This window comes from Hyaena hyaena, unplaced genomic scaffold (assembly GCF_003009895.1).
Source record: "Hyaena hyaena isolate Hyena2069 unplaced genomic scaffold, ASM300989v1 scaffold_22, whole genome shotgun sequence".
In the NCBI taxonomy this organism is placed as follows: Eukaryota; Metazoa; Chordata; class Mammalia; order Carnivora; family Hyaenidae; genus Hyaena; species Hyaena hyaena.
In genome coordinates this window covers 1,321,448-1,341,737 of record NW_024080654.1, presented here as the reverse complement: position 1 = coordinate 1,341,737, position 20,290 = coordinate 1,321,448, and positions in this window count along the sequence as shown.

Genomic DNA, 20,290 nt, shown 5'->3' with positions numbered 1-20,290 from the left:
TTTTTCCCCTCTTCAAAGCAACTTTTGAAGTTCATTTTAACCAGATTTCTCTTGTAAAAAAAAAAAAAAGGTGGGGGCGACAGGTAACTCTTAGCCCGGGCTCTCGTTCTAAGGAGACCTCCAGGCATTCTGAATTGGCTGACTTAGGAAAAAAGAATACCTCTGGGCCACTCTCCTTCCCTGCCTTGGGTCCATTCATCACTGCACACAGAAACCCAGGGATCCGAAGCCCTTTGAAAACGACACTGTTTCTCCTGCCGACACCGTATTCACAAGGCAAGATAAGATGCAGGACTGGTTCAACTGTCTCAAGTATGTCTTTTTAAAGCCCAATCCGAGTCGCCTAGTTTATGCTTTGATATTAACCAAGCCCAGAATGTCAGTGCGTGAAAACAAAGGTTGGTTTACGTCCCCTCCCTGGGCAGAAGCCAGGCAGCAGGAGAGGAGGGGAGCCTCTGGAGGGGCTTGCACTAACGGTGGAAAAACTCAGTTCAGGGGGACCCGTTACCTCCACTTACAAGACATTGGCCGGAGCTAGTCACATGGCCTCAGGACTGGGAAGGGGGAGAAGATCAGAGAGTCTGTAAACAGCAGGTAATTGCTGTCACAAGAGGAAACCACAGATGACAAAACCAGTTAGCACCCACCCTCCCCAGCCATTCAGACTTGGAATTAACATATGCTGCCTTCCTCCACGGTTATTCCCAGAAATGTAAATATCTGGTAAGCATGAAGTTAGATCGCTTCGTTTTTCTTTAATGAATACAAAGGCCAAAAAATAAATAAACAAATAAAAGGCATAGAAGTCTCTTAGGATTGTTGAATCGCCGCGGCTGTCCATTGCCTGGACCGCTTCCATATTTTGCGGGCACTCGGAGAAAATCTAGTGGAAGAAATCTCAAAAGATTTTGAAAATCCAACTCACTTTTGTCAGCCTTTCCCTTGTAGAAAGTTCATAATCTCCTTGCATTCTTTCATTCCTTAAAAAATGCTGTGACATCCACAAAAAGTCTCTGGGGAAAGATAACAGGGAGTTAAAAAAAAAAATAACATTGTTCCACGAAAATGGACTCAGCCCCTCTGTGCAACCCCCATTGGGTTAAAATGCAAATGGTGATATTTTCACTTGTGAGAACTTTAGAAAGATTCCTTTTGTGCAACTGTTGCCAAAAAATCAGCATGAATGGGGAGTTTTCTCTGCGCTCCGTGTATTGTGCTCAACGTGGCAGAGAACAGTGGGACAGCCCAGGGCTGCCGTGCCTTGTCTATTTTTGTGTCCCTAACTACATTCTAGTAAGGACACACAATAATTGCAACATAACAGAGGCTTATGTTCCAGTCCAATGATTAAAGAATATCAATAATGTAGGCTCCAAGGCAGAGAACAGACTCAGAGCTATTTCCTTTTCACTCCGTAGGAAGCCAAAACGAACCATCAATGAAGGTTATGGTCCATCAGCCTGGAAATCAATAGAAAAACAAGTCATTGCAAAGCACAATTCATTCAAATTGCAAGGATCTTTATACAATCTTTAGGAACAGGAATCTATCTTCCCAAATATCCTCTGATTTCAGGGCATCCGGGTGCCCTGAACATTCCGGGTTTACCGGACAGCAACGCTGTCCTTTGCCGAAGTGCTACCATTTCAGAGCAGCCACTAAGCTGGGTATTTGGAGTTTATTTTATTAGTACTAAGCAAACCACAAAACAGATAAAACAGTTTTATGGCCTACATCTGGTTGAATAATAAAACATATGGCCTTACAGCCAGCAACGTGCAGCTGTAAGTTACCGTAAGTGCCCAACTCAAGATGGCAATGATGAGAACAGCAAGGTGCAGGCTTATTCTTAGTACGAAGAAGGATGGATTTTTATGCTTCCAGACGTCGGGGGTGGGGTTTGCAAATCGCCGTGCTTTTTACTGTTGTTGTCGCTCCTTCATTCAGCTTATTTTACGTTATTTATAATAGAGCTGTTGTAGATTCGGGAAGGAACCGGCATACACTGTCGTGCTTGGCTCTGTATTTTGTACTTGTGTCCTGATTCTCTACTGCTGGTCTCCAGTGAAATTCTCCTGTTGGCTTTAGAAAAATGGTCTAAGGCAAGAGGAAAATTTAATCCAATTTCTTCATACTCTGAAGAGAGTCACTGGGTTGATGAGTAATCTATGAGAAACTCGAGTTGTTCCAGTGAGGAAGGTGTGAAACTAAAGATATTTGAGAGAGAAACAGTGGTGTGGAGAAATCACATCCTCACATCTGGTAAATTATTCCTTATGTCGCTAGCACTGAGCACCAGTCAACAGCTACCCACTGGCCATTTATCTATCAAAACAATGGGGAGCTCTAAACAAAATTTATTTTCGTGCCAGCTTTATAATAAAAATAAGATATTTGTATATCACAGGAATGTACTGTATCCTAGCACGTTATTTCAAAGAACTATCCTTAGCCTGAGGTAAGCAGAGAAGACAAAAAGGTTTAGTGAGTTCACCCTGAGTCGTGCTTTTTTGAGTGAGGTTCCTAAAATAGACCATCTTCTTGTTTTGTCTGCCTTCCTGCCTGCCTTCCTTCCTTCCTTTCTTCCTTCCTTCCTTCCTTCCTTTATTTCTGTCTTATAAGACTTTATTATTTTTTTTTATTTTGGGGGGCTCCTGCTTGGCTCAGTAGGTTGAGCATCCAGCCTCGGCTCAGGTCACGATCTCACCGTTCGTGGGTTCAAGCCCTATGTTGGGCTCTGTGCTGACAGTTCAGAGCCTGGAACTTGCTTCCTATTCTGTGTCTCCCTCTCTCTCTGCCCCTTCCCCCCCTCATTCTCTCTCTCTCTCTCTCAAAAATAAACATTAAATTTTTTAATGTCCATTTATTTTTGAGAGACAAATCGCAAGGGGGAGAGGGGCAGAGAGAGAGGGAGAGAAGTCAGACGATTAACCGACTGAGCCACCCAGGCGCCCCAAGACTTTATTCTTTTAGAGAAGTTCACATTCATACCAAAATTGAGGGGGACATACAGGGATTTCCCATTCACCTCTTGGACCCACACATGTGTAGATTTCCTCATCATGTGATAAATGAACCCATACCGATACATAATTGTCACCCAGAGTCCATAGTTTACACTAGTGTTCACTCTCAGTGTTATATGTTCTATGGGTTTGGACAAATGTATAATTACATTTAACCATCATTAGGGTATCATACGGAGTATGTTCACTGCCTCCCAAATCTCCTATTCATCCTCCACCCCTCAACAACCCCTAGCAGCTGCTGAGGTTTTTACTGTCTCCATAGTTCTACCTTTTCCAGAATGCCATAGATTTGGACTCATACAGTATGTAACCTTTTTCAGATCGACTTTCACTTAGTAATATGCATTTAGGATTCTTTTATGTTTTTTTATGGCTTGAATAATTTGTTTGTTTTTAGTGCTGAGTAATACTCCATTGTACAGATGTACTACCGTTTATTTCCCCATTCACCTACTAGAAGACATACTTGTTGCTGAGTCTTGGCAACTATGAATAAAGCTGCTATAAATGCCCATGCATATCAATGCAGGTTTTCGTGTGGATGTACATTTTCAATATCTTTGGGTAAATACGAAGGAGAGCTCCTCTGGATCTTTCGTAAGAAGATGGTTGGTTTTGTAAGAAACCACCAAACTACCTTCCAAAGAGCGCCATGTTGCATACCGCCCCCCCCCCCCGCCAGGATTGAGAGTTCCTGTCGTTCCACCTCACCAGCAAGTGGTGTTGTCAATGTTTTGGATTTCCAATATGTGTGTAGTGGTGGCTCGTTGTTTTCACCTGCATTTCCCTATGACATAAGATGTGAAGCAGCTTTTCATATGCTTATTTGTCACCTGTATATCTTCTTGGGTGATGCATCTGTTAAGGTCTTTGGCCCATTTTTAAACCATTTTTAACCACCTTACTGTTGAGATTTAAAAGTTTTTTGTATATTTTGGGCAATAGTCCTTTATGAGACGTGTCTTTTGCAAATATTTTCTCCTAGTCTGTAGCTTATCTTCTCGTTCTCTTGACATTGAATCTCAGGGAGCAGTCCAGCTCATCAATCATTTCCTTCATAGATCGTAAACTTGGTGCTATAATCTAAAAAGTCCTTGCCAGGGCACCTGGATGCCTCAGGAGGTTAAGCATAAAACTCTTGATTTTGGTTCAGGTCATGATCTCGCAGTTAATGGGACTGAGCCCCGAGTCTGGCTCTGTGCTAAGTGTAGAGCTTGCTTGGGATTCTCTCTCTCCCTCTCTCTCTGCCCCTCCCTTCTGGGGCTCTTTCTCTATCTCTCAAAATCAATAAATAAACATTAAAAAAAAAAAAGTCATTGCCGTGGCCAAGGTCATCAAGATTCTTTGCTGTGTCCATATTTCTTCATGGTGGTGATGTTGGTGATGCTGTTTTCTGGGTGATACAAACGTGACAGAAATCAGATCAGGGGTCTCTTTAAACCACTCTGTTCGTCTAAAGTGGAGAACGCCCCCAGACAGGCCACGTGCTGGGTGGTTTTAAGTGCTTAGGGTATATCTGTGAGTAGAGCAGAGACCCGTGACCTTGTGCGGTTACCTCCCAGTTGAGGGGGGATGTGAAATAAACAATTGACAAAGTAGATGGGTATCTTCCTCAGCACGTTGTAGCAGGATGAGTCTTACTGAAAGAAACAAGGAAGGAAGGCAGGGTAAGAAGGACTGGGGACAGGAGAGGGGGTGTTACACCTGGAAGCTGGGTCAGGGGAAGTCATGGAGAAAGTGTCATTTGAGCAGCGATGCTAAGGAGCTCAGGGATTTAGCTGTGAAGATACCTCAGGGACGATGGTTCTAGCAGGAAGCAGAGCCCTCGCAGAACCTTTGGAATGAACCTATGCCTGGATCGTTTGAGGAATAATAACAAGGGAGCTGCTGGTGTAGGGTGAGCAGGGAGAGAGGCGGGGGTGGGGGGGAGGGAAGAGAGGGGAGGGAGGGAGGGAGAATCGTAGGAGATGAGGCAAAGTAGTAACTGATTGCGGTGGCTATGGGTCATGGTGGCTCTGCTAGACATTATAAGGACTTAGATATTTATTCTTAGTGATATGTAAGCCACTGGACAAGTTTGAGGAGAGGAGTGATGTAAACCCATGTATGTTTTTAAAGGATCCCTCTGGCTGTTGAGAAGTGTTAGATTCTGGCTGTAGTTTGAAGGCAAGATCAACAAGGTTTTCTGATCAACGGGACTCATGAGAGACAGGGAGAAGTCAAGGATGACCCCAAGGTAGGTTTCTTTGTTGTCTTTTGTTTTTGCCTGAGCCACTGGAAGGATGGAGTTGCCATGCTTCTGAAATGGGAAAGCTGACTCTACAACAGGTTTTGGTGGTGGTAGTGGTGAGGGGGGTGGGGGAGATCAGAGTCCAGTGTAGGTCAAGTGAGAATTGAGAAGTAGTATACCAGTTGTCTGCTTATACTTACACCATCCTTAGAGGGAGGAAGGGGCCTCGGTGAATTTTGGATTTGTTGTTGCAGATCTGCAGAAGGACAGTTTTCGGTGCCATAGTTGGAGAACACAGGCAAAGTGAAATGTGTCCAGAGTGAGGCCATCAGGATGGAAAATGGCATAGAGATTTTATCACACGAGGAATGATCGAAGGAACTGGGGCACTGCAAAAGATTAAGAAAAATACCTCTAAATGTTTGAAGATGAATAAAAGCTAAGCTATGCATTTAGAAGAGGGATAAAATTCCCGAGGGCTAAAATGAATGGAAGTTTCAAGGGAGCAGAAGTCTTAAAAGAAGCAGGCACTTCTCACTGATTAGAATATCTGGAAAAGGAAAAAGCTTGGCTGGTGAGCAGATAAGCTCCCTCGCTGGACAGAAGCCAACAGATGTTAGATAACCACTGTTCGGGATTTATAGTGAATCATTAGATTTTAGAATTAAAAAGAACTTTACAAGCCCAGCATAGAAATTCTACCGACAGAAGAGCTGGGAGAGTGAAACCCTGTGGTCTTGTCCAATTCCCAGCTTTTGCTACTATAAAAGCTCTCAAATCCACCCACTGGCTGGCTCTCCATTTGAGCCATAAAAAACATGACGTGCTCACCATATGCCAAACATCGATTGGTTCTTGCCTGCTTGGCCACTGCTTGCATTCTGGGTTCTGAAAAGTTGGATTGGGAGGCTGCAAAGAGTCAGTTGTATTTGTTCTTCGACCTGTGTATGCAACTTTTACTTCTTGTTGTAATTACATGTCTTAATTAACTATAAGGCAAACCAATGACGTCTGCGTATAAGTTGTTATTCCTGTGAAATGGAAAAGATCGTATTGGAAAATTCCATAGGGCAAGAGTGGAGATTCACTGCTGAATTCGATGTGGGAAATACAACTCTTGAGACATTGAAAGAAAACGTAAAACTCTAGGATTCTGTCCCCAAATTGTAGTTCTTGATCTATTTTTATTTATGTATTTATGTATGCATTTATTTATTTGATGTTTATTTATCTTTGAGAGAGAAAGCATGAGCAGGGGCAGAGCGGAGGGAGAGGGGACAGAGGATCTGAAGCAGGCTCCAGGCTCTGTGCTGACAGTGGAGAGCCCTGTGCGGGGGGGCTTGAACTCATGAACCGTGAGATCATGACCTGAACCAAAGTTGGATGCTCAACCAACTGAGTGGCCTAGTGCCCTTCTTGATCCCTTTTTAAAGCAAATAAAATTGAGGGGTGCCTGGGTGGCTCAGTTGGTGGAGTGTCCGACTCTTGGTTTCAGTTCAGGTCATGATCCCTTGGTTTTGTGAATTCGAGCCCCACCTTGGGCTCTGTGCTGGCAGCTCAGAGCCTGCTTGGGGGTCTCTGTCTCCCTCTCTTTCTATCCCTCCTCCACTTGCATAGTCTCTGTCTCTCTCAAGATAAATATGTAAACTATTAAAAAACATTAAAGCAAATGAAATTGAAAATTATATGTGATATTGTTCTGGGCTGTCATGCCCCCCCCCCCAATTCAACTGCATTTTGAGATCACTGTCTAAAAAGTGACGAATCTAGGGCACCTTGGTGGCTCAGACAGTTAAGCCTCTGCGTCCGACTGTTGATTTCGGCGCAGGTCATGATCTTACAGTCGTGACATGGAGCCCGCATTAGGTCCTGTGCTGGGTGTGGAGCCTGCTTGGGATTCTCTGTGTCCCCATTCCTTCATCCCTCCCCCACCCCCGCCCTCTCTAAATAAATAAATAAAAGAGGTTCAGATAAATCGAGGTCGTGAGGGCAGGCACCTGATCTGACTGTCGTCCACCTAAGAAGTGGAAGAGACACCAGGGCCGTGTGAACACTGAGCGAAGCCCATGTGAAGAGACAGCGAGAGGACAGCCATTTCCAAGCCACAGGGAGAAGGTGCGGAAGAAACCACACCTGCTGATGCCTTGATCTGGGACCTCCAGGCTCCAGAACTGCGAGAACATTGATTCCAGCCTGCGGTATTCCCTTGCGGCAGCCTCAACAGACCAACACAGGTGTGTTCCGGGGCAGTTTATGCTAAGAGATGAGATGGAAGATCCAAACCCAAAAGTTTGGGGAATGGAGCTTTTAAGTGTTATGCTACGTGTCTCAGGCATGTGCATCCATTATTTGATATGATGAGCTGCCTGAGCCACTGCTTTGAGTAATACAGCAGTCACAGGTTCGTTCCTCTGGACTGGAGGGCATCTACAGCGTTTGAGGTTACGCTTTTATTCGTTCATAAATGCTTTGTCAAGGGCTGTGTGTCGTGCGGTGCTGTGGGCCCCCTTCCTCATGGCACCACGAGAGAAGCCATGAAGGAGAGAACAAATAGATATTGTTCTGGTGTTAAGAAGCTAATGGTATGTGATGTGAGTTAGACACACAAATAACTCTCCTTCAAGGCCGTGGCGTGAGTCATAATTGAGGCGCATAACGTCCTGCAGGTAAGATTTGAAAAAGTGGGATGGGCAGGAGGGCTCCTCTAAGTGGAAAGGCTGGTGTGAGGGAAGGCACAGAGCTGCCAGAGGTCACAGGTATTTGCGGATGGCAGTCACGCCGTCTGACAGAGGCATGGTGGGGGCGCGGGGGGGGGGGGGCTGTTTGCCGGATCCTCCCGGGCAGCCCCGCCCATGGGTGCCAGCGCTACTTCCGCCTCTCGCTGCCTTCTCCCTTCTGTTTCAGCGCCAGGAACTGAGCTGTGACTGTCTTCCCGTGGGACGTGCTGTATCACCCTCCCCCGCAGAGCCGGGCATACATCCTCCTCTGTGGGAACTCGGCTCAGGCATCTGCTCCCCGGGGAAATGGTGCTGGCTTCATGCTCTTGCTCCCATAACGCTGGACCACAAACCTGCTGCCCCCAGACAATCCCACGCGTCCCCTTGCTGTCGTGCGGGGTACAAGTCGGGCCCTGACACAGTTTCACTGGGCTCAAGTTGAGGTGTTGGCCTATCTGCTTTCCCTTCTGCAGGGTCCGGGGCAAAGCCTGTTTCTTGTGTTTTCCAGCTTCTAGAAACCACTCACGGTCCTTGGCCCCCAGCCCCACCCTCCACCCTCACCAGCCATGATCCGCTGAGCCCTTCTTATCATGTCACATGGAACTCCTCTTCTGACTCCCCCTTTCCATTTTAAGGGCCCCTGTGATCACATGGGGTCCACCTCTGCCCTCCAGGATAATCTCTTACCTTAAAGTCAGCAGATTAGCAAACTCAACTCAATCTGCAGCCTTCATCCTTACCCTTTGCCACATAACCCGATATATTCGTGGAACTAGGGAATCTGGTCATGGACATCTTAGAAGGGCATTATTTTGTCTCTCACAAAAGCCTTCCTCACTTTTCCTATTAATGTCTTATTGCACTCATAATAGCTTCAAAATTTTTTTTAAAGTTTATTTATTTTAGAGAGAGATTGAGAGAGCAGGGGACAGCCAGAGAAAGAGGGAGACACAGAATCCGAAGCAGGCTCCAGACTCTAAGCTGTCAGCACAGAGCCCCATGCGGGGCTCGAACTCATGGCCCCCGAGATCAGGATCTGAGCTGAAGTTGGATGCTTAACTGACTGAGCCACCCAGGCGCCCTATGCCCTCGTTGTATCCTATACACAGTGCATCTCAAGTTTTCCAGTTGCTATGAATTAAACCATAGGGGATTTTAAATACTGTTTAATTATCAGTTTATTTATCCTATCTTCCATTACACCCTTAGCTTGTTGAGGAAAGATGCTGTTTTATAATTATTTATATGTCCCCAGTCCCTGGCACATAGTGGTTATACTATAAAAGTGGGGGCGGGGTGGGGTTGGAGGAATTAAAGGCCTTACAAAATGATACGGTGTGCATTAAATGATGAAGATGTTTCCTCAATTACTTTCTTTGCAAAATTTTGAGAAAGGAGATGGCCGAATTCTCGGTATTTACAAGAGGATTCTTTATGTGCTCCAGGTGCCGGGACCCTGAATCCACTGGTGACAGAAGGGTGCGCAGTGAAAAGCAGACTCGTGAACCATGATCCATCTCCAGTAGTTCATCTTTTTACCTTTTCTTACTTCTCTTGGCGAGAGAGAGGAATGAGGAAGCAGATAAGGAAATATCCTGATGTTAGGCAGAAGCTGGATTCAGCCGGGATTCCTGGGTGAGCTGGGCCAGCCCAGGTGTGTGACTACACAAAACAACCTTGAGTCAACAAGCAGGCATCCCCGACCCGCTGCCTCCAGGGAGAAGTGATAAGGAGGGAACATTAGATTCTGTGACCCTTGCTCTGCGCTGGCCCTGGGCTCTCCCCTCTGCCTGCCTCCTCACCGTCTATCCCTTGATCTAATCCAAGAGTGCTGTTTTGAATATTGCTCTCTGTTTTGAGTAAGGCGATCTACTCATGTGACTTAAAAAGCCCCAGAAAGGTGCAAAAGGGACTGAGTCATTTCGTGAGATGAGTTTTGAAATTGTTCTCAGTCTCTTATCTCAGAGGCTCTAGGGATAGGCTCTGCCCCTCCCCATCTGCAGCCTGCCTGGGAGAAGGTCAAACCGCCAGCCCGTTTGTCCCTGGAGCCGAACCCGCTTCCTCCTCTCCTACCAGGATTTGTCAGCTGGCTCTTAGCCCTAAACATTTGCAAGCCGGACCCTCCCAAGGGTTTGAAAATGCCCCCAGATCTAAGTGTTGAAACTGATTCATTAATTTGTTCTCTGCTCCTACGTGGTTTCCATTTTAGCTCCTTTGTTACTAATAGAAATCATTTTCTGAGCTCCTATTCTGTGTCCAGGCATTGTATCTTTCTTGTTTCTACGACCTTAAGATTCCCGCAAATAAATTTCATTCTGCCAATTTTCTAGCTCAGGACACTTCCCCAAGGGTGAGTGCCTAGCTGGTAAGCAACAGAACACGGCGGCCTGTTGGTCTGACTCCAAAGCCAGTCTGCGTTCCCTGCCCACCGCAGTGTGTATGTAGAGGGTGGTGAGGACCAGGTGGTTGGGGGGCGGATGGTGCCATGGGGAAGGAGACCTCAATAGCAGGTGAGCGAACTGCTCCTACTGATTGCTTTGAAGTGAGACTTTGCGTGGTTCCCACTCAGGATGTGTTCGTGGCATAGCTGGAAAGTTTGCAAGGAAAGCTTGGGTGACATCTGGGATGGATGTCATTGGATTTGTCAGAATTTCTTCTCCTCTTCCTCCATTTTGGATGATGGAAAAAAAAAATTAAAATATTTTGAACCAGCCCGCTGGACTCAGGGCAGATGACGCCAAAGGGGCCATCTTAGGGCACCCTTTCCTCCACCCACCCTGAGGCTGGGTCCACCTTGAGTGTATCCTGCACTGAATTTCTTCTCGAGCTGTTTGATCTGGAACGTGTTGGCCCCGATGGCCTTGACGAACGCTGCCAGAGTGTCACCTTCCATCTTTTCCATGGCTGTGTCTGTGGTTGGTGAGCTAGATGGACTTGTAGTAGAAGTTGTCTCCCCGTGGAGGGCTGTCGCCCGGGCCATGGGCTGTCCCTGCAGTCCTGGGGGGGGGTGCTCATGCCAGAGGAAAGTGAGCGACCATGGATTTCGCCGGCTGTGAACACCTTTCAGCACGGGCTTCCTGACCTTCAAAGACGGCTTTGGCTTTGATTTTGCAGGGGAGGGGTGTGGTGGCGGGCTTTCCTTCTTGGCTTTCAACACCATCTTCATAAAAAGGATCTCTCAGTCGCAGATGTTTTCTATCTTTTAGGATTCCTTGCCCCTCACACAATCGACAGAAATGAAGTAAATAAAAGGTTGACATCGCTTTTTATGATGTTCTGAAGCAGATCACATTCATAAGAAAAGAAAAGGTAAACCCTCAAAATGTGGCAAAGGGGAACCGGCAAGAAAGCGGACTGTTTACACCGAGAGTGCTCGATAGAACTTGTCCTCGAATTTACCCTTCCTGTGGGGGCCTGCGGGTCGCTAATTGTGAAAGAGTCAGGGATGCAAACTGCATTGACCAGTATCTAATTCCCGGGAAGATGACAAAAATGGCTTATCAATAAACTTCTACCACACGAGGAAAACGAATGAAATGCAGATTTGACAAATTAGCCTTGAGATTAACGCACCGTGGGATCACTTTCGGCATTTCGTTTTGCTTCTTGCCCAGATTAAAAGCCTCTTGGGGACGACTGCCCCTCAAGCCTTCACAGGGCGGAATCAACACATTACAGATTCACAGCCTTCGCTTTGAAAGCCGCAGTTTGAAAAATAAATTTGTGTGTTAAACATTAAGATGAAGTTTAATACCTACTTGTTAGGAACCTTTGAAGAGAGAAAATGGGGTGCTTTCTTCTGGAATAGATCACTTACTTGAATCTGACGTTACTTTTATCACATTTCCTTTGAAAGATGTTTCTGACTTAACACTTGACCTCTTTGAGAAGATAAAAGTCCTGTATCCTATTGACAAAAATGTGTGTTTGTGTAAATGAAATACATTCTGTAATCACAAAACTACGGTTCAATGGCTTCAAGATTAGATGGCTTGGAACAAATTTCAAAAACGCAAGTTTGATTCTCTACATTTCTAAACAGGTTTACAAATACATTGTGTAGATGTGATGCATCCGCATAATAAGCTGTATTGTAATTTCTTTGCCTTAGCACTTTCATAATAAAACATAAACCATCTTGAGAGGATATTCATGTTCTATGTGTTTGGGACAAGGAAGCCAGAGAAAAAAACAACGTATTTGTACTATAACGTTTTCTTTTTTTATTTGAATGAAATTTCAGAGTTGTTTTATTTGGGTGAAACACCTAGAAAAATATATTTAAAAAAAAAAAAAAACACTGATGCCTGGAAAGCACCTGAGTGGCTCAGTCGATTAAGCCTCTGACTCTTGATTTCAGCTCAGGTCATGATCTCAAGGTTCATGAGTTCAAGCCCTGGGTTGGGATTCTCTTTCTCTCTCTCTCTCAAAATAAATAAATAAACCTTAAAAAAATATATTGATGCTTAGTTCTCGGGTACTGGGCCCAGGGACCGAAAACATCCAGGGTAATTCTCACGCGGGGGAAGAGCTGGGATCCAGTGTGTTAGAGCTTTGTATGTTACAAAAATGTAGTGTTTTTCTGGAAAAAGTGTAGTATTTCTTGAACTCCAGTAATCACCCTGTGTGCTTAACTATATTCTTACACTGTATCCTACACCAGAAGTTGTCAAACTTTAGTGTGTAACCAGAATCACTTGGAGAGTTTTTGATTCAGACGCAGGGGTGGGGCCTGATAACTTACCTGTCCAGTAAGTTCCCAGGTGGCACGGAGGCAGCTGAGCCTGAGACCACACTTTGGGAACCGCCATCTTATTATTATTATTATTTTTATTTGAGAGAGAGAGAAAGAGAGAGATAGTACCAGTGGGGGAGAGGGGCAGAAGGAGAAAGAATCCCAAGCAGGCTCCATGCTCAGCACAGATGCGACATGGGGCTCAATCTCGTGATGGACTGAGCCACCCAAGGCGCCCCTGAAAACCACCATCTTAAACAGAGCTAATCGCGGAACCACCTGGGGCCTCTTAGAACACCGTCCAGAGTGAATCCTCCTCCTCCCCATGAGATGCTGAGTCAGTAGAAATGGGGCACATTTGTGTTTTCAACTAGCACCTCCCGTTGTTCTAACATTGCTAGGCGTGGGAAGTACGCAAGAGTGTAATTAAATCCACACAGCCGACGAAGGCGTGCTGTTCTACGCAGGCGAAAACCAAATATTGAATCGGTGCTGCTATGGATTGTATGTTTGCGTCCCCCTAACATTCATATGTTAAACTCCAAGCCCCATGTGATGGCATTGGGAGGGGGTCTGTGGCAGGGCATTAGGATTACATGAGGTCGTGAGGGTGGGGTCCCCATGATGGAGTCGGAGTTCCAGAAGAGCTCGCCTCCCCTCCCTGCCTGCGGGTACCCGAGTATTAGAGGTCTGCACCCTGCACCCCAAAGAAGGCGCTCACAGAACCGCACTGTGGTGACACCCCAATCTCGGACTCAGCCTCCAGAATGTTAAGAGAGGAGTTTCTGTTGTTTATATGTCATTCTGTCCACGGTCCTTTAGGGCAGGCCTGGGCTAAGACAAGAGACAGTCAAAAGAAAGGTGAAGCGCTTATTATTTTTCTACTCTTTTTCTGATCAAGGGCATATATTTGAATAAAGACTTCATCAAAAATTTTTAAAAAGTTTTTTAATGTTTATTTATTTTTGAGAGACAGATAGAGACAGCGTGAGTGAGGGAGGGTCAGAGAGAGAGGGAGACACAGGATCGGGAGTAGGCTCCAGGCTCTGAGCTGTCAGCACAGAGCCCGACGCGGGGCTCAAACCCACGACCAGTGAGATCATGACCTGAGCCGAAGTCCGATGCTTAGCTGACTGAGCCACCCAGGCGCCCCAAGAAGAGATCGATTTTAAGAATCTAGGAAATAATAAAGTAGGTGTCACTTCAATACAATAAAAATAATTACGTAAATGATAAAGTTTGGGGAGCATTCTTTTGTATGAGAAAGAGTGATATTTTATATAGAGAACACGTATCTTCACTACGCCTTGGAATGCAGTGAGTGGTCAAATAACTTATGTGCCGTTGACAATGATTTACTAAGGAAGATCCAGAGTCCCCAATATCTTCTTGAATTTCTTTTGCACGTGTGTGTGTGTGTGTGTGTGTGCGTGTGCGTGTATAATTTCCCTTTCAATGTGAAAGACTGTGTTATAAGAAGCTTTATGAAATGGCCACAACACGTCACAAATCTTTTTACAAAAAGGATTTCAATGAAAACAAAGCAAATTTTCCTTTTTTTTTTTTTTTTTAAAGCAAAGACGTTTCTTTTTATAATCGAGACAATATATTCTTTTAAAATGGTGTTTCTTGACATTTATAGCATTGGTGACAAGGTCATAATTTCCATCATAATGAGGTGCCTTTTAATAATGCATAAGGCCTGATGCACATCTCCTCTTGGGGCCAGTCGCTGTGAGCAGTTCTCACCGACGCCCAGGACACTCTGAGCGGGTCGCGTTTGGACTCAGCAGGCCCAGTGGCCTTTCGTCCATGGGTGCGCCCTGATCCAAGCTTCTCCGAACCGTGTCTGAGTAACCCCAAAGGCTTGCCGCTGAGAATTCTGTCCTTTCCTGCTTTTATTTCAGGGAATGGTTAACTGTGAATAAAGGCTCTTGGCGCATCCTCATGAGGTTTTAATGGTCATAGCTGAGAACGAGTAGGCGGTGAGAGGATTGCGTTTTGATTTTGGAAAGCTGTTGGGCTTTTTCCTCGTTTCTGGAGTAATGTCGCACGCAGAAGCGTGGCTGCTGCTGAGGAGAGAGATGCCATCGTGCACGTCTCTGCTGATTAGACAGGGCTGCACACCAACAGTAAGAACCGTACACTGTAGACACTGCCTCCAAGGAAGCAGCCCCTCACTCCTCGCTGCTCCACGGCAGTGCGGGGTCTCTGCCTATTCCCACAACAGAGGCAGGGACCCCCTCAGGACACCACCCGCCTCCCCGCTCCCCCCGTGCTTTCACCCAGCACTGCTGCCTGGGATGGTGCTATATGAGCAAATGTTCTTTAAAATGGAGTTTTAATTTTCTGCAGGTAGGAAAAATACAGCTTTCACACGGGCCTTCCAAAGCATTAAGGGGCGCCTGGGTGGCTCATTTGGTTAAGTGTTCCATTTCGGCTCAGGTCATGGTCTCACAGTCCAGTGAGTTCGAGCCCTGGGTCGGGCTCTGTACCGACAGCTCGGAGCCTGGAGCCTGCTTCCGATTCTGTGTCTCACCCTCTCTCTGCCCCTCTCGGGCTCTCTGTCTCTCTGCTCTCCACTCTCAAAAATAAATAAACATTAAAAAGTTAAAAAATAAAAACATTAAAACTTACAGCTGAATGTGTTTCTTTTATTTGATTTTATTTTTTAATGTTTATTTATTTTTGAGAGTGGAGAGCAGAGAGAGAGAGGGGATCTAAAGCCAGATGCGGGGCTCGAACTCACAAACCATCATGACCTGAGCTGAAGTTGGACATGCTTAACCAACTGAGCCCCCCAGGCGCCCCTAACCCTCCTGCTGAATTGGTATGGATAAAAGCACTGCGATGTTCTTAATGGGTGTTAAGCAGAGGCATGAAGTATAGAAAGCACGAATGGACAGTGGTGAGATGGTGAGCGTGTCGTAGACTTCAAACCTGTATGTATTGAATAACGTAGCCACGGTCGTTGCAACCGAAAACTGTAAAACAGTGTTCTGTGAAGAAGCGGTGGTTTTTTAGACCTGGCAGACAGGCGGGTCCCTCGGCGGGAAAGAGAGGCACGCGTGGCTGTCCGCTGGCCGAGGGCACACCCCGCACCCTCCTGTGATGAAGCTGTTGTGGTGCTGTGTGACCTTCCTTACGCCGCGCCCCTGTCTCTGAGATCTCTGGCAGAGCTGGATTGACTATAAATTTTGCAAAATTGCTCTCGTCTCTCCCACCTGTGGTTTTACTTTCATGTTTGTTGGCTTTCAAAAGTGAATCATGAGAGGAAAACTATGTGCAAGCGTCTGCCTCCATTCATCAGCCTGTCCATTCTCCTCTCATCGCTGGTGTCTGCTGTCCTTACTATACGGTGCCAGGAAGTGACACAGGCTGGATCACGAAATCTTTTCGTGTGTTTCCTCGTGGGTTTGTTAAATATTTCCAGTCTTCCCCACTGCATGTAATGTAGTGTGGTCTTTCCTGTTTGTAGAAGGCTCATGGCATTATGGTGTTAAATATGTATTTTTTTTCAACCATCGTTTTGGTTTCTTATTTATTTAGTTGGCTAGATGGTTTAGTCCTTGGAGTCATGACTTGGTTTTGATTCCTGGAGGGCCCGCCCGCACCTTACCAGAGATGAGGGAGGAGGTCTTTCTTATTCTTCCTTCTTCTCCCTCCTTCGTGGGCTTGACTTTGCACGGCTGCCCTGTGGCTTCTCTGACGCAGTGATGGTTAACTTGAAGGCATACAGCTGCTGAATCTCTTTTGATGTTTCCTGCTTCACATGGTGATTACCTTTCTTACTTCTGTTTTGAGAAATCAAGCAAGACCTGCTATTAAAGCAGCATTGTCTCACATGATTTATATTTGGGATAATGTAGCAACTATCTGAAAATAACCTGGGGTATTCTTAATTAAATTAGTCACAAACTTCAGGAAATGACCCGAAGGTCATTATTATCAGTGCAATCCTAAAAACCTATATGTAAGAAAAAACGAGTTTGAGTCCCTTATTTGGGGTTTAAATTAATCTGATTTACACACTGCTTTGGATAGTGGTGTAAAAACAAAGGAAAGCAGTATTTATTTTTCATATTCTGTGGATTTCTTTTTTTTAATTTTGAAATGTTTTTCTTTATTTTTGAGACAGAGAGAGAGACAGAGCACAAGTGAGGGAGGGGTAGAGAGAGAGGGAGACACTGATTTGGAAGCAGGCTCCAGGCTCTGAGATGTCAGCACAGAGCCCGATGTGGGGCTCCAACTTATGAATCACGAGATCATGACCTGGGCTGAAGTCAGACGCTCAAGCGACTGAGCCACCCAGGTGCCCCTTATTCTGTGTATTTCTTTTCTTAGCTCAGACAGTACGTCCTAAGTACTTTTTAAAAAGTTGGCACACAGTGCCAAAAGCAATAAATTGCTGAGGCGCTAATTTTTGACATTGGCTTTAGCGCCTTTGACCTTAACCTAACTTTATTTACTCAGTTACTCTGTTAAACACTATGATATCATATATCATACAGGAATATTATACTTTCCTGGAGGAATTATTCTCTGAGATGACTCCAAGACGGAACAGCACTGTCACACAAGTATTTACATTTATCCTGAGTATGGTTTTAAGCCCTTGACCAAGGAACAAACATTAATTTAAGTATTCCTTGTAGATATTCTGGGGGAGAAAAAGTGTCTATTTCAAAATTTCAGAGCATAAAAAGTGTTCCGATATTCTGAGAGTTTACAGTTTGAAACTTATATGTTTATTTTTTTTATTTATTAAAAAAAATTTTAATGTTTTATTTATTTCTGAGAGAGAGAGAGAGAGAGAAAGTGAGCAGGGAGGGTCAGAAAGAGAGGGAGACACAGAATCTGAGGCAGGCTCCAGGCTCTGAGCTGTCAGCAGAGAGACTGATGCGGGGCTCGAACCCACGAACCACGAGATCATGACCTGAGCTGAAGTTGGACGCTTAACCGACTGAGCCACCCAGGTGCCCATGAAACTTATATGTTTAACCCCACTCTGAAAACCGCCGTAGTCAGAGCCGGGCTGGGTGGCCTTCAGCTGGTGGTGAGGGTCCTTCCCTCTCCTCCTCTCCATAACCAGGTAGCTCATTTTGTCCCACGTGAGTTTGCCTGGTTCAGGGATGTTTTCTGAGGGCAAGTGGGGGATGGTCATGAATGAAGGTGTTGTCAGTCGAGGCCTCGGCTTGAGAAGATCAGCAAGGGACATCTGTGCCACCTTGTCTCACGCCAAGCAACACGTCATCTCAGGCTGCTCTGAGAAGTCCCGCACACCTCTCCCCCCGCAGTCGGGGATGCTGACTTCCCAGGACGGGACCTGGAGCATCGAAGCACGAAGGTATCACAGGAGCATTTCAACGTATTTTGCATCTGTCTGTGTAACAGAATGCCGAGGTGCCGGCAGGTACTTCTGTAGGACTTGGTTCTTTTTTTAAACTTTTGTCTAAGAGAGAGAAAAAGAGCATGAGTTGGGGAGAGGCAGAGGAGGAGAGGGAGAGAGGGGAAGAGAAACAGAGAGAAAGAGAGAGAAAGAGAAAGAGAGAGAGAGAGAGAGACAGAGAGAGAGAGAATCTTAAGCAGGCTCTGCACTGGGCATGGAGCTTGACGTGGGGCTTGATCCCATGACCCTGGGGTCATGACCTGAGCCAAAATTAAGAGTAGGCCGCTCCACCGACTGAACCATCCAGAAGCCTCAGTTCTTATATTTCTGCTAACACCACCAGCAATTTAAGGTATGTTAAGGAGTTCTTCAGATCGTTCCCAGAAATCAAGTCCCGTGAGCGCCACAGAACCGTTTCTGCAGTGGGCCTTCCTGTCTAACACTTTCCCAGGGCTCACAAGCTGGTCTCTATGGAGACCAGATGGAGGAATGATTTACCTTAGCCTGAAACGGTGGTACAGTCAGATTTTTCCAGCTCCATTCTCAGTTGGTTCAGAAATCCAGCAATGGAAATATCCTTGCTGCTGACATGTATTTCCAGTTAGGTACAAATATTCTAATTATTTGTAATCTGAGAGTGATTAACTCCAGATCTATCAATATTTTTGCTTCACCATGGCATTAAAAGAACTGTCAGTTCAGTGGAAAAATGATTTCATTTGCAGTTTGAGCTAAGATAAGGGGGGAAATGTCTGTGGCTTCCCCGGGAATGACAGGTGTTCTGTGGATAGAGCTTGAACCCACAGTAATCATTCCACCACATCTTACCATAAACATTCTAGTTTACTTCCCAAGTGCTCCACTGAAACAACTGAGTGTAAAAACTCATTTTTATAGCAAAAGTAAGAAATCGGAGTGAGATCAACCTGTTAGGAATCACAGACTTGGTTTCTCAGCTGGCCTGCCTCATATGGAAAGCCAATTTCTGCCCTCAAGTCTAAGAACTACATTTTTCAGTATTAAGAAAAAAACACGAGTTATATAGAAAGCTCAGTGGCTGAGATCTCCAAGGACACTGAAATAATGAAAGAGGAGTGATTTTTTTATATGACTTGGAGTCTTGAAAAAGGATACAATAATGCAAGGAGAATACAGAGGACTTGGTGTTTCTGATGTGAGTTTTGAAAAGAAAAATCTGTCATTTTCTTTCTTCCACTTTTCCCAACGTATTGATTACATTGTGGGGCTGTTATTTTGGGAGAAATGGCTGTTTTGGTTCCTTTTTTGTACCTGTCCATGGTCTATTGTCATTCTTCCTGGAGCCTTCTCCTATAGGAGGAGCAGGGCAGACCCTCTCCTGGCGGAAATTACATCTCCCCATTTCTAGGAGTAATGGAAAGATTGATCTAACCGCTATTGCATCATTACAGGATGGCCCGTCTGGCCTGAAATAAATCGTGAGTTTTCATCCTGCCGCGAAGTGAACCCCTGAGGGTCGATGGTTTCTTGATGGAACCGTATCCCAGTTCTTGTGGGTTCCGAGAAACGCTGAAGAACGGCTAAGTAAGGCACTGTCCGCCAAGGTATAGCCGTGGATCATTGGAATAGAGCCCGGATTCCCAGGGGCATTTCCAATAATCAATGACTAAATTGAGATTTGAGGGCCGGGAGGAGTCCATTTTGTTCATTTCCATCCCTTTAGGAAAATCCATTGGGTTCCTTGTCCCGAAGGAAAGCCCGTTTTGGGGTGCCTGGGCGGTTCAATCAGTGAAGCAACCAACTCAGATCAGGTCGTGGTCTCACTGTTTGTGAGTTCAAGCCTCATGTCTGGCTCTGCACTGACTGTGGCAGCTGCTTGGGATTCTCTCTATCTTTCTCTGCCCCTCCCTTCTTGGACGCACACGTGCGCGCGCGTGCTCTCTCTCTCTCTCTCAAGATAAATAAGTAAACTTAAAAATGAAAGAAGGAAAGAAGAGCCCAACTTACCCATGTGCACGAGGGCTGGGCAAAGTAGTGTATTTTCCTCGAAAGAAGAGCGCAGACTATCCACCTGGTTAGTTTTCTTTTCATGAATTGTACATTGATTTATATTTTAATGAAACTTTGGCCGGTCTGCTAAACGCGAGTTTCTCCGAGACAAGATGTTAATCTGTATTTAATGCATGTATCATAAGGTTAAATCTGGCATGA